At 47.1% G+C, this 11,945-nt stretch overlaps 1 long non-coding RNA gene across 1 annotated transcript; it reads left to right on the top strand.

Annotated features, from left to right (window-relative positions):
• Positions 1-7,214: 7,214 nt before the first annotated feature.
• LOC132407525 (uncharacterized) lies at positions 7,215-11,513 on the top strand. Its single transcript, XR_009516501.1, has 3 exons — positions 7,215-7,835; positions 9,044-9,143; positions 10,283-11,513. It is a non-coding gene; the product is annotated as an uncharacterized LOC132407525 (long non-coding RNA).
• The last annotated feature ends 432 nt before the right edge of the window (positions 11,514-11,945 follow it).

Genomic DNA, 11,945 nt, shown 5'->3' with positions numbered 1-11,945 from the left:
GCGAACACACTTCCGCCAATTGCGCGCAAAGGTTCCGAGTTTCTTTGTTCCGCCCTGTATATACAGTCGGACAGTTATTCAGCACGGTGAACAAGCCCTTCGGCCCAACTTGTCCATGCTAACCGAGTTGTTTATCTGAGGTAGTCACTTTTTCCAGCGTTTAATACATCTTCTACTAAACCTTTCCTCTGCACCTACCCGTCCAAATGTATTTCAAATGTTTTAATTGTACACACCTCCATCACTTCCTCTAGCATCTTATCTTTAAATTCCTGCTGAGGCCAGCCTAGAAACATCCATTATGACGTGAGAAGGAAATAAAAATGTGACTAAAATGCCAGACCTAGGTATTACTCCAAACTGGTATAAAAAGAAAATGCTGAAAGACCTCATCAGTTCAAGTTGCTTCTAGAGTCTAGACCATAAGACATGGGAGTAGCATTCCACCCGACCAGTCTGCTCCACAAAGGGAAACTGAATTGAAGTTACAGATTGATAATCATTCACAGGAATTGGCCAGTTTTAATGCAAACTTAAGTTTCCAGCACGATGGTGACTGCTTGGTTGCAACAGCTTCTATGGGGCCAACCAAAGGTGTTGCTGTCTTTTTTAAATGTAATTTTTATGATCACAAGATCCTGCTGGACATTAAGAATTTACAGGTCTACGCCATCAGCAAGTTGCTCATTGGCGGAACTGTAGGAACTGAACTTGGTGCAGATTGTGCGGCTGCCCGCGTCAGAGAAGCTGTGGAGGTGTCAATGTGCAATCTAACAGCAAATTATCACCTTAGTCACTTTTCTTATGATCGGAAGACCCTGTTGGACATTGTTGATGTGAAATGCTGCAAGCATGATTCACTGATTTATTGGTGAACAGCAGGGGCGGACGTGGGGAAAGCTGCGTGGCCTTGGTTGAACTGGGCCTCAAGCCGCGCTGTCGCCTGTTTAAGCTGCCCAGGAGAGAGGCTTTGGAGTCAGTACACTCCACTGGAGTGCCGGAGGCAGAGTGGTGCAGGCAGTATCTAAGCTGGAGTCAGTGCTGCCCCCCCAGTGTTCACTTGGCAGAAGACAAGTCATACTGTGCTTGACTGCAGACTGCTGTAACATTCATGGACTCAGGGACTATATATTTTTTTGCTGTATGCGCCTTGAGCTGTGTATGTTGGTACTGTATTTCACACCTTGGCCCTGAAGTAACGCTGTTTCATGTGGCTATTTGATAGGTATTCATGTATGGTTGAATGACAATGAAACTCGAACTGGAAAGGTTGTTTAGGTGGCACATGCATAACTAGTGGAGTTGCTGTTGCACGGTTCCAATAACCATGGCTCAGTCCAAACTGCTTGCGCTGTCTGCCCATTCCCGTGTGACTGCGTCGATTTCCTCCGGTGCTTTGATTTCCTCTCGCATTCCAAAAGCTTTGGCAAGTTACTTGGCCATTGCAAGCTGCCCCTGGTGTGAGGTGAACGTGGGGTTGGGGGGGGGGGGTTTGTAGCTGATTGAAATATAGGAAGAATAAAATGGAATTAATATAAATGGAGCTTGATGTTTGGAATGGAGTTGATGGGCTGAAGGATCTGATTCTATGACTAATTACACAGTAGAAAAGTGTCTCCTTTCCTCAGGTTCCCCATTTACAGAATCTGCTCCAGACAACTTATTTAGATGTTCAATCATCTCTGGCTGCCTGTTCTTACTGCCAGTTTCCATCACTTACTAGTAGTGGTGAGCATTTGGAAAACTTACTGAGACTAGTGGCTGTCCTGATTCCCACTACAATCAGGCCAATGAATTTGAGTGGTCTAATGACTGGGGGATATCAGAGGTGGGCAGAAACCCAAACTTTAGCAAGCACATTTGCCAGAGCAGTTTTAATTCCACCATCACATGAACATATCTGTGTTGGCTGCATGTGACGATGAAGTTCTGTCCATGATACAGATCTACCATTGCCTAGAGGAACGAAATCTGCAGCTGGAATTGACTGGTGAAATAGGACAAGAAAGTGGAGATTGCATGTTCTATTTGCACTTGTACCTGAATGGCAGGCAAGATCGCAGGAGATGGCTACACAAGTTGGGAGCATGATTCTTTCTTTCCCTGACACAATGCAACATGTGGTTTAATGACCTCACCCAGGTCATGAAATGTAAACACCGTGACACATTCGCTGGCAGATCCATCAGATCTTTTAACGTATGTGCAACTCGTTGTTCTCCTTATGTATGAGCTAGCATTTCTTGCTGAGTAGGCACAATCATCTGCAGTTGTCTAGCCACCATTATCATTCACCTTTGTCTTTATGTAACATGTCTCCTCCCCCTTATAATCACAACGAAGAAATGTTGACAATAAATCAGCAAAACTCATCCAACATCATAAGAACATTAGAAACAGGAGCAGGAGTCGGCCATCTGGCCCATCGAGCCTGCTCCACCATTCAATAAGATCATGGCCGATCTGGCCATGGACTCCTCTCCACCCTGCTGCCTTTTCCCCATAACCCTTAATTCCACTACAATGCAAACATCCATCCAACCTTGTCTTACATATATTTATTGAGGTAGCCTCCACTGTTTATCATCGGGCAGAGAATTCCACAGACTCTGGGAAAAGCAGTTCCTCCTCATCTCTGACCGAAATCTATTCCCCCGAATATTGAGGCTATGAACCCATCCACCTGTCAGCATAAACCATTAATCTCATGAAAAGGTCCCTAACCCTTCCCCACAATAAACCACTAAATGACAAGGGCCCCTCCTTCCACAGTCACTGACCCCTCTGGAAAGGAAGTCCTAATATTAAGCAGCATTCCTGAATGTATGGTCTGGAGCAGGAGGCAGGTGGGAGTCTCACAGAATTTTACCTCATCCAGAATCATGGGGATGAAAGATCATTCTACTCAAAATGAAAAGCTCAAATATGTTCACATTCATTCCATTAAAATCCCCAGCCGCTCATTCATCCTTGAGGGCGAGGAGCAGGAGCAGACGAGGACACCCCCCTCAGAAGAGAGCAGCAATTACATCAAACTGTCTCCACAAAACAGTTATGTTTCAGTGGGCTGAGAAGGGACATGAGGAGGGGAGCCAGAGGGAGGTAAAGGGGAGGTGAGGAGAAGAGAAAGAGTGAGAGGGTAACTAGAATAGGGAATGGAAAAAAAGAGGGGGGAAGAAATTACCAGAAGTTAGAAAAATCGATTTTATACCATCGGACTGTAGGTTATGAGGTGTTGCTCCTCCGACCTGATTTTGGCTTCATCATAGCAGTAGAACGGACATGTCGATGGGAAATCAAATGGAAACAGATAAAGTAAAGGTTTGGAGTAGTACAAATGTCTACACACAAATGTTTTACTTAAAGAGAATTCCTGAGACATTACTTCCTGATGCACAATAATTCTGCTTATGGAATGGCATCAGCATTTTAGTGTGTGAATTGATGGTAATGGGGGGGTGGGGGTTATACGTGACGTGTTTATACAGTCACAAGAGACTGCGGCTGCTGGAGTCTGGAGCTGCAGGAGGAACTCACTGGGTCAGTCAGCGTCTGTGGAGGAAAACGGTCAATCTGTGTTTTGGGTGAAGATCCTTCACCTGGATTCACTTACTTATTTAGATCCTTTCGGCTCTTTGAACCCTGCTAGCCGGTGACCCCTGACCCCAGCCTATCCACGGGGCAGTCTACAATGACCAGTTAACCTGCCTGGCACGTCTATGCGAGGAAACCGGAACACCCAGGGGAAAACCCAGGCATTCCACGGGAGAACGTACAGACTCCTTACAGAGGATGCCGGGATTGAACTCTGAACTCTGACACCCCGAGATGGAGTAGCGTCGTTCTAACCGTTACGGTGCCGTGGCACCCAGAGGCGGGAAATCCTGTCTGCTGGTGATTTGCGGAAGCCGAGGACACCAAAGAGGAAGGAAGGAAGCACTGAACGGAACCACTGCAAACACTGCGATCGCAAAGTCCAACACAACCTTGGTGACCCCGGCGTGATTTGAACGCACGGCCTTCTGGTCTGGAGTCAGGTGTGAGTCCTGGCATGCTAAAGCATGTTAATGGTGGCACGTGGTGACACACTGAGAGGCTCTCATTTGGGTACGCAGTGGAGGTATGAGTGCAACCAAGGCGTCCCATGCAGTAACAAACTACATCTCTCCAACTTTGTCCAGGCTGTCAACCCCTCCTCTTCCTCGTCAGAGGTCAGTGGGCTTTGTGTGGCGCGGTGCAGTCCCATGGGATGCCACCACCTTCACTCTTGATAATTGTGCAGGCCTTGCCAGAAACCTGCATCAATGATTGCTCAGCAACATTGGTGCACAGATGGGCTTTACCGTTATGTCGTGGCCCGTCCTTACTGGGGTCAGCAGCCATGTTTGCACTGGGTGTCCTTTGACCCTAGCTGACCATCCCCAGGTGGGCTTGGAAACCGGAGTCTGGAGTGGACTGTCTGGGTGAGTAGTGGGGGCAGGATGTCTCATAACATTTACGAAGCACCTGGGCAGAGAACGTGGAATTGTCAAGGTATTGAAGGCTTTGGACCAAGTGCTGGTAAATGTTATTGTTACAGATGGCCAACACACATAAAATGCTGGAAGAACTCAGCAAGTCAGGCAGTTTCTGTGGAGGTGAATAAACAGTCAACGTTTTGGGCTGAAACCCTTCATCTGGACTGGAAAGGATAGGGGCAGAAGCCAGATTAAGAAGGTGGGTGAGTTGGGGGGGCAGAAGGAGTATAAGCTGGCAGGTGATAGGTGAGGCCAGGTTGGGGGGGGGAAGATGGGTGGATGGGGGAGGGGGAATGAAGTAAGATGCTGGGAGGTGATGTGTGGAAGAGGTTGAAGAAGGAATCTGACAGGAGAACAGCAAACCGTGGAAGAAAGGGAAGGGAGAGGAAAACCAGTGGGAGGTGATGGGTAGGTGAGGGGAAGAAAAGGAGTAAGAGGGTAGCCCGAATGGGGGATAGAAAAAGAGAGAAGGAGAGAATGAGGAGAATTTACCGGAAGTTAGGGAAATAGATGGGTGCTTGATAGTCAAAGGTTCATTTATTATCAAAGTGTACAACTTGAAATTCTTCTTCTCCAGGTAGCCAAGAAGGAAAGACAATGCGATCATCAACCCCCCCCCCACTATCCCCCCCCCCATGCACAGGAAACCGAACAAAATGAAACAGGCACATCAACTCCAAAATCTCTCTCCCCCACACAAAAAAAACAAGAAAGATCAGGGGAAAAACACAGAATATATATAAAAAAATTATAGGTCAGGATTAAAAGTCTATAGTCCAAGTCCACATCCAAAACGTAGAAAAGCTGGACACACTCTCTGGGCCCAAGTGGCAGACCTTTCCCTCTCAGAGGCAGAATGATCAGAAGACAGGCAGCCAGCACTCACCCTCCGCACTCGCCTTGACACTTCAATCTCCCTTATTGCTTTAATCGGTGAACAAAGGAAGCTTACTCAGTATGGACGTGATGGGCCGAAGGGCCTGCTTCTATGCTGCATGACTCTATTTGATGCTTTAGGGAGGTTGGCATGTTGCAGTGGTTTCTAGTTGTCTTGCACTGACCTGAGAAGGACCTTCCTGTAACTGTAGACCAGAACGTCAATGGACTGGAACCCTGAATATTCCAGACCACATCAGTGCATCCAACACCTCCCCTGCACAAGAACAGCTTCTTGCTCCTTTCGTTGTGTCTGACCTCCCCAGTAACAGACCTGGCGAACGTCTGGCCTTTGCAACTACCTGCCCAAGGGCCCCATAAGCTGCAAACTCCTACATGTGATCCTGCTGTTGTTGAAATTGGAACACATAGTAATTTTCTGCACCGTGGACAGAGCGTGCCTCCCCTCCGCTGCCCCCACCCCTCTGGATACAGGACAGCATCCTTCAGCTGTAACCTCTCGTCATGCCGATGTCCTGGGGTCCACCTCCACGTGCTGCCTGCTCCCCTTGTCACGTGTGGCCATGCTATCGCTGACCTTGGTTTCACCGTTGCCTGCAGATTGGGCTCGATAACTTTGCCAATCCTCCAGACTTCCCCCGGGGCTTGCTGAACGTCGGCGCTGCTCAAATGCAGAGAGCCTTTGATTGCCTTGCTCAGGCCCGTCCGTTCCCGAGCCTCTGGGCCGGTGGGCTTTAACTGTGGCTGTCTCCAGTTCAGAATGACACCCAACATCTCTCTCCATGAGATAGTTGACAGCATTTTATATTTTAGTTGAACCTTTATTTCAACTAGACTGATATTTTGGTTGGCGGTCTGCTTTTCCTGGCCTCTGCCCAATGTGGCCATGTTACATCTGGCAGAGGGTTTGTACTGCAGAGTGACCCTCAGTACGTGCTGCAGGAATTCAGCAGGTCAGGCAGCCTCTGTGGAGGGGAATAAAGAGTGGAACGTTCAGGCTGAGACCCTTTGGGTTGGGTTTGTACTGCCTTGCGAAACATAACCCCCCACCAGAGATTAACATCAACCCTCCCCACCTCACTGAAGATTCCATTTCTAAATTATCTTTCGTCTTTCGAGGGGCTTTTCAACCAATATTATTGATTATTTTAAGTGTAGACCCTGATGCAACATGCATCACGTGCGATCAACATGTACATAGTAAGATCTGAACGCTGGGGAAAATGACCTGTCACAGATAATCCCGTTCTTTTATCCAGCATCCTGCATCTTCTCTGCTGTTTTAGCTTGTTATCCCTCACCCCACCAGACGCTGCCCGACTTCTGGATGTTTCTGATTCTCCCTGTTTTCACGCCTGGTCGTTTTTTCAGTGTACTGTTCGAACGGGGGTACAAGACATCACCTCTGACTGTGCAGCACCCTGAGCCCAGCTTCCAACCTCTGGACAATGGGCTCAAGCCCAGCTCCAGAGAGTTAGTCCCAACTAGCTGGTCAACAGCTGGCCCAGCTTCTCAGGGGGTAACGGTTAATCTTTAACCGCGCCGAAGGATTTGGGAGCCCGGTACCCGCAGTATATTTCCACACGAACCGCCCTTCCTACAGAAGGTGTCGCTATTGATCCACTGAAGCCGCTGGCTCCCATTTTCTAAAAACTATTTTGCTCTTGTAAACTTTCAGTGATTTGCCTGATCTTTGCAGTTCACGAAGCGAAACAGATTTATACCGATTCGACGTTTGCTACCGACACAGGTATTCCGTTCCGCCCTGAGCATTCCGCACGCCAAGCGGATGCACTCTCGGATAGTGGAGGGGACACTCACTCGGGTCGATATTTGAAAACTGCAAAGTCTTCGAGACAAGTCTTCACCGCGCGAGTCTGTCTCCGGACATCCAACCCTCTCATCACCCAAGTCCCTTTTTATGTAAATTTTCATTATGGTCGCCATCACCCTGTAACTTCCTCCTGCCAACCTCCCCCCACCCCCGATAAACTTGTATCCCCCTTGTCAGGTTATCTCTCCCGACCCATCGCTGCTTTCCTGCCCATTTCCTTCTCGACATATCTCTTTCTGTCTGCAAGGATAAACCTGCCCACAGCTCCCTCTTCTCCTCTGATCACGCTTCTATTCCCTTCACTTTCAGCCGCGGCTGCTCTCTCTCTCTCTCTGCCTTCCCTCTCTACTCTTAATTCTCGCATTCCCAGCGGATTTCCTGTCTCCGCACCCCCGCCCCCCCCCCCCATAATTGTAAAATGGTGGAAGAATGTGTAAGGTCGTGAGTTGGAAGAGGAAACAAGTTAAATTAAAACAGCGAGAGAGGCTGCGGTATTAAAATATGAGGAGTTAAATGGGAACGAAGGGCGGACGTGGTAAAAGGCTAAAAAGAGTGGTTGTGTTTCTGAGCTGGCACTGCGTTTGCCTGTAAGCGTGTGACCCTGTGAAGTACATATACATCATTGCCCTTTAAAGCTTGCTGAGGGAGGATGGTACTGGGAGAGAGGGTAGCTGTTTGTGTGTGCTGATGCATTACCAGTTACTGCTTACTCCTGGGATATATTTGATTGCCTTAGGGGATCAGGGAAGAAAATATCATTAGTCTTTTACCCAACTGCATTTTGTAGGACTTGCCTGTGCATAATTGGGCGCTGCATTCCGCCACATTGCATCGTGCTTTAAGTGTTCTTCATTGGCTGTGTAATACTTTGGGGCGCCCGGTTGGTAGTGAATGGAGGTTTATTTTGCACTGGGCAGAGTGCTATGCAGCTCTTTTCTTGCCCTTCATCGAATTGTTGTACATTCTCATTCAAATAACAGGCAGACGAGCTTTGACCAGATGCCATGGAAGTTGGTGTTTTGGATAAATGAATGACGTCAGATGGAGCCTGTGCAGACCCCACACTCCCAGCTTGCCCAACCGCTTGACACTCTGGTGTTTTCTGACCCCCTCTGTCAGTGAGTCAGGAAACCGCTCTGTATCTCCAGCCATGCCATTGTGGTGCTGAACGTGTGATAACTCAGAACATTCCAGAGCAGACTAAAACTGGTGTACAGCATCATCCCGCGTTTGTGCTGCTCTGACACAACTCGGGCAACCTTCGTTTGCTGCCTCTGTGGAGTTTGCATGCTCTACTGATGTACCGTGGAGTACATTCTAACTGGCCGCATCACCATCTGTTATGGAGGGGGTGGGCTTCTGCTTAGGATCAAGGTAAGTTGCAGGGAGTTGTAAAATTAGTCGGCTCCATCGTGGGTACTAGCCTCTGTAGTATCTAAGCCATCTTCAAGGAGCGGTGTCTCAAAAAGGCGACGTCCATCATTAAGGACCTCCATCACCCAGAACATGCCCACTTTTTATTGTTACCATCAGGTAGGAGGTACAGAAGCCTGAAGATGATTCGGGACCAGCTTCTTCCCCTCTGCCATACAATTTTTGAATGCCTCATTTTTTAAATTTCTGCTTTTGCACTGCTTATTTTACTACTTAATATATATATTTACAATAATTCATAGTTCTTTTCTAAATTATGTATTGCATTGTACAACTGTACAATGTACGTTGTACATTTCATTACATATGCTGGTGATATTAAACCTGATTCTGATTCTCCCTGTGACCTTCCTTCCTACAGGTTGTTTGGTTTTCTCACACGGCCTAGAACTGTGCTGGTAGGTTAACTGGCCACTGTGAACTACACCCAGTCATCCAGGGACATCGGGAGGAGCTGGTGGGTATGTGAGAGGGAAGGGGTTACACTGGGAAATGGGAAGGAGAGTGGGAGCAATGGGAATGCTATAGACCCAATGGGAAGGAGAGTGGGACTGATGAGAATGCTATAGACTCAATGGGAAGGAGAGTGGGACTGATGGGAATGCTATAGACTCAATGGGAAGGAGAGTGGGAGCAATGGGAATGCTATAGACCCAATGGGAAGGAGAGTGGGACTGATGGGAATGCTATAGACACAATGAGAAGGAGAGTGGGACTGATGGGAATGCTATAGACTCAATGGGAAGGAGAGTGGGAGCAATGGGAATGCTATAGACTCAATGGGAAGGAGAGTGGGACTGATGGGAATGCTATAGACACAATGAGAAGGAGAGTGGGACTGATGGGAATGCTATAGACTCAATGGGAAGGAGAGTGGGAGCAATGGGAATGCTATAGACCCAATGGGAAGGAGAGTGGGACTGATGGGAATGCTATAGACACAATGAGAAGGAGAGTGGGACTGATGGGAATGCTATAGACTCAATGGGAAGGAGAGTGGGAGCAATGGGAATGCTATAGACCCAATGGGAAGGAGAGTGGGACTGATGGGAATGCTATAGACTCAATGGGAAGGAGAGTGGGAGCAATGGGAATGCTACAGAAATGGGAAGGAGAGTGGGATTGATGGGAATGCTATAGACTCAATGCGAAGGAGAGTGGAATTAATGGGAATGCTGTAAACTCAATGGGACAGACAGACAGACAGACATACTTTATTGATCCTGAGGGAAATTGGGTTTCGTTACAGTCGCACCAACCAAGAATAGTGTAGGAGTTGTAAAGTTTGATGGCCACAGACAGGAATGACCTCCTATGATGCTCAGTGTTACATCTTGGTGGAATGAGTCTCTGCCTGAATGTACTCCTGTGCCTAACCTGTACATTATGGAGTGGATGGGAGTCATTGTCCAAGACGGCCAACTTGGACAGCATCCTCTTTTCAGACACCACCGTCTGAAGGAGAGTGGGAGCAATGGGAATGCAATGGCTGAGTGGCGTTCTCATTGTATAAGAATATAGTGACTTAAAGTTCAAAGTAAATGTATTACCAAGGCTCATGTATGACACCAGAAATAACTCGAGATTTGATTTCTTGTAGGCATACTCAGTAGTACAAGAATCACAATGGAATCAATGAAAGACTTCACCCAACCGGACAGACAACCAACCAATGTGCAAAGGACAGAAAGCTGTGAAATTACAAAAGAGGAAAAAAAGGAAGTAATGACAATAAATAAATAAGCAATAAGTATCGAGAACATGAGATGAAGAGTCCTTGAAAGTGAGTCCATAGGTTGTGGGAACAGTTCAGTGGTGAGGCCAGAGAAATTGAGTGAAGTTATTGGCTCTGGTTCAAGAGCCTGATGGTTGAGGGGTATTAACTATTCCTGAACCTGGTGGTGTGAATCCAGAGGCTCCTGTACCTTCTTCCCAATGGCAGCAGCGAGAAGGGAGCGTGACCTGGGTGGTTGGGGATGGATGCTGTTTTCCTGCAACAGAAACTCTGCGTCAATACTCGTAATGGTGGGGAAGGCTTTACCTGTGGTGGACTGGGCCAAATCCACGACTACGTATTAGATTTTCCATTCAAGGACATTGGTGTTCTCGTATCAGGCAGTGATGCAGCGGTCAACATATTCTCCACCACACATCTATAGAAGTTTGTCATGCCGAATCTTCACAAACTCCTAAGGAAACTGAAGTGCTGCTGTGCATTCTTCATAATTGCATTTCCGTGTTGGACTCAGAACAGATCCTCTGAAATTATAACACTGAGGAATTTAATTTGCTGACCCTCTCCACCTCTGATCTCCTGATGACAATTGGCTGATCAAACTCAGGTTTCCTCCTCCTGAAGTCAATAATCAGCTCCTTGGTACATAGAGTAAGAGGTTGTTGTTGTGGCACCACTTGGCCAGATTTTCGGTCTCCGTCCTATATGCTGATTTCTCACACCTTTGATTCGGCCAATGACAATGGTGTCGTCAGCAAACATAAATATGGCTTTGGAGTTGAGCTTAACCTCACAGTACCACGTACTGAGGAAAGAGTCCAAAAGAGTTACAGACTCCTGAGAAACAATTACACAAAAAACCGAGGGACATGGGGGGCTGAGGTGATTTGGGAGTGAGAGACATTGGGATTGAGGATATTGGGAGTGAGATTAGGTTCAATCACATTAGGTTTACAGGATGCTGGGAGTAAGTCACATTCTGAATAAAGATTACTTGCTCTTGAGCTCAGCCAACATAACATGCCCTCTCAACCTGAGAAACTTATTACATAAATCATCAAAACGTCGCTAAGTTTTCTCCCAAGAGGCTCCCCCTGAATCTGAATATAGTGAAACCTGGCAGTACGTTAAACAATGATGTCAAGGTTCTGGGGCTACTGATCAGGATTTCTCATTTAACCTTCACATTTGTTCTGTCTTTCAGTTTGTTTCTTCCAGATTTGTTCCTTGGCTCAAATTAACCTTCATTTTCTTTGACAAAATTACATTTTATTCATCAAATATGTCATTACCTTATCACGAGATTGCTTTCTCTTCAGTCACTGTTTCAAGGATATCAGTACCTGTGCTTGCAATAGCTACATTGCAACAATATTACACCAGTTTTCCAGACCCAGACATACTACGTTACTACAGAGGGCGAAACCCCTCTAGTGTGCAGCATTGGGAATAGGCAGAATAACAGTCCAGCACAGACAGGATGGGCCAAAGGGCCTGTTTCTGAACTGCAGTGCTCCATGACTCCATG

Source organism: Hypanus sabinus, chromosome 18 (assembly GCF_030144855.1).
Source record: "Hypanus sabinus isolate sHypSab1 chromosome 18, sHypSab1.hap1, whole genome shotgun sequence".
Taxonomy (NCBI): Eukaryota; Metazoa; Chordata; class Chondrichthyes; order Myliobatiformes; family Dasyatidae; genus Hypanus; species Hypanus sabinus.
The sequence above is the reverse complement of the archived record's forward strand: the minus strand, read 5'-3'. Positions and strand labels throughout refer to the sequence as shown.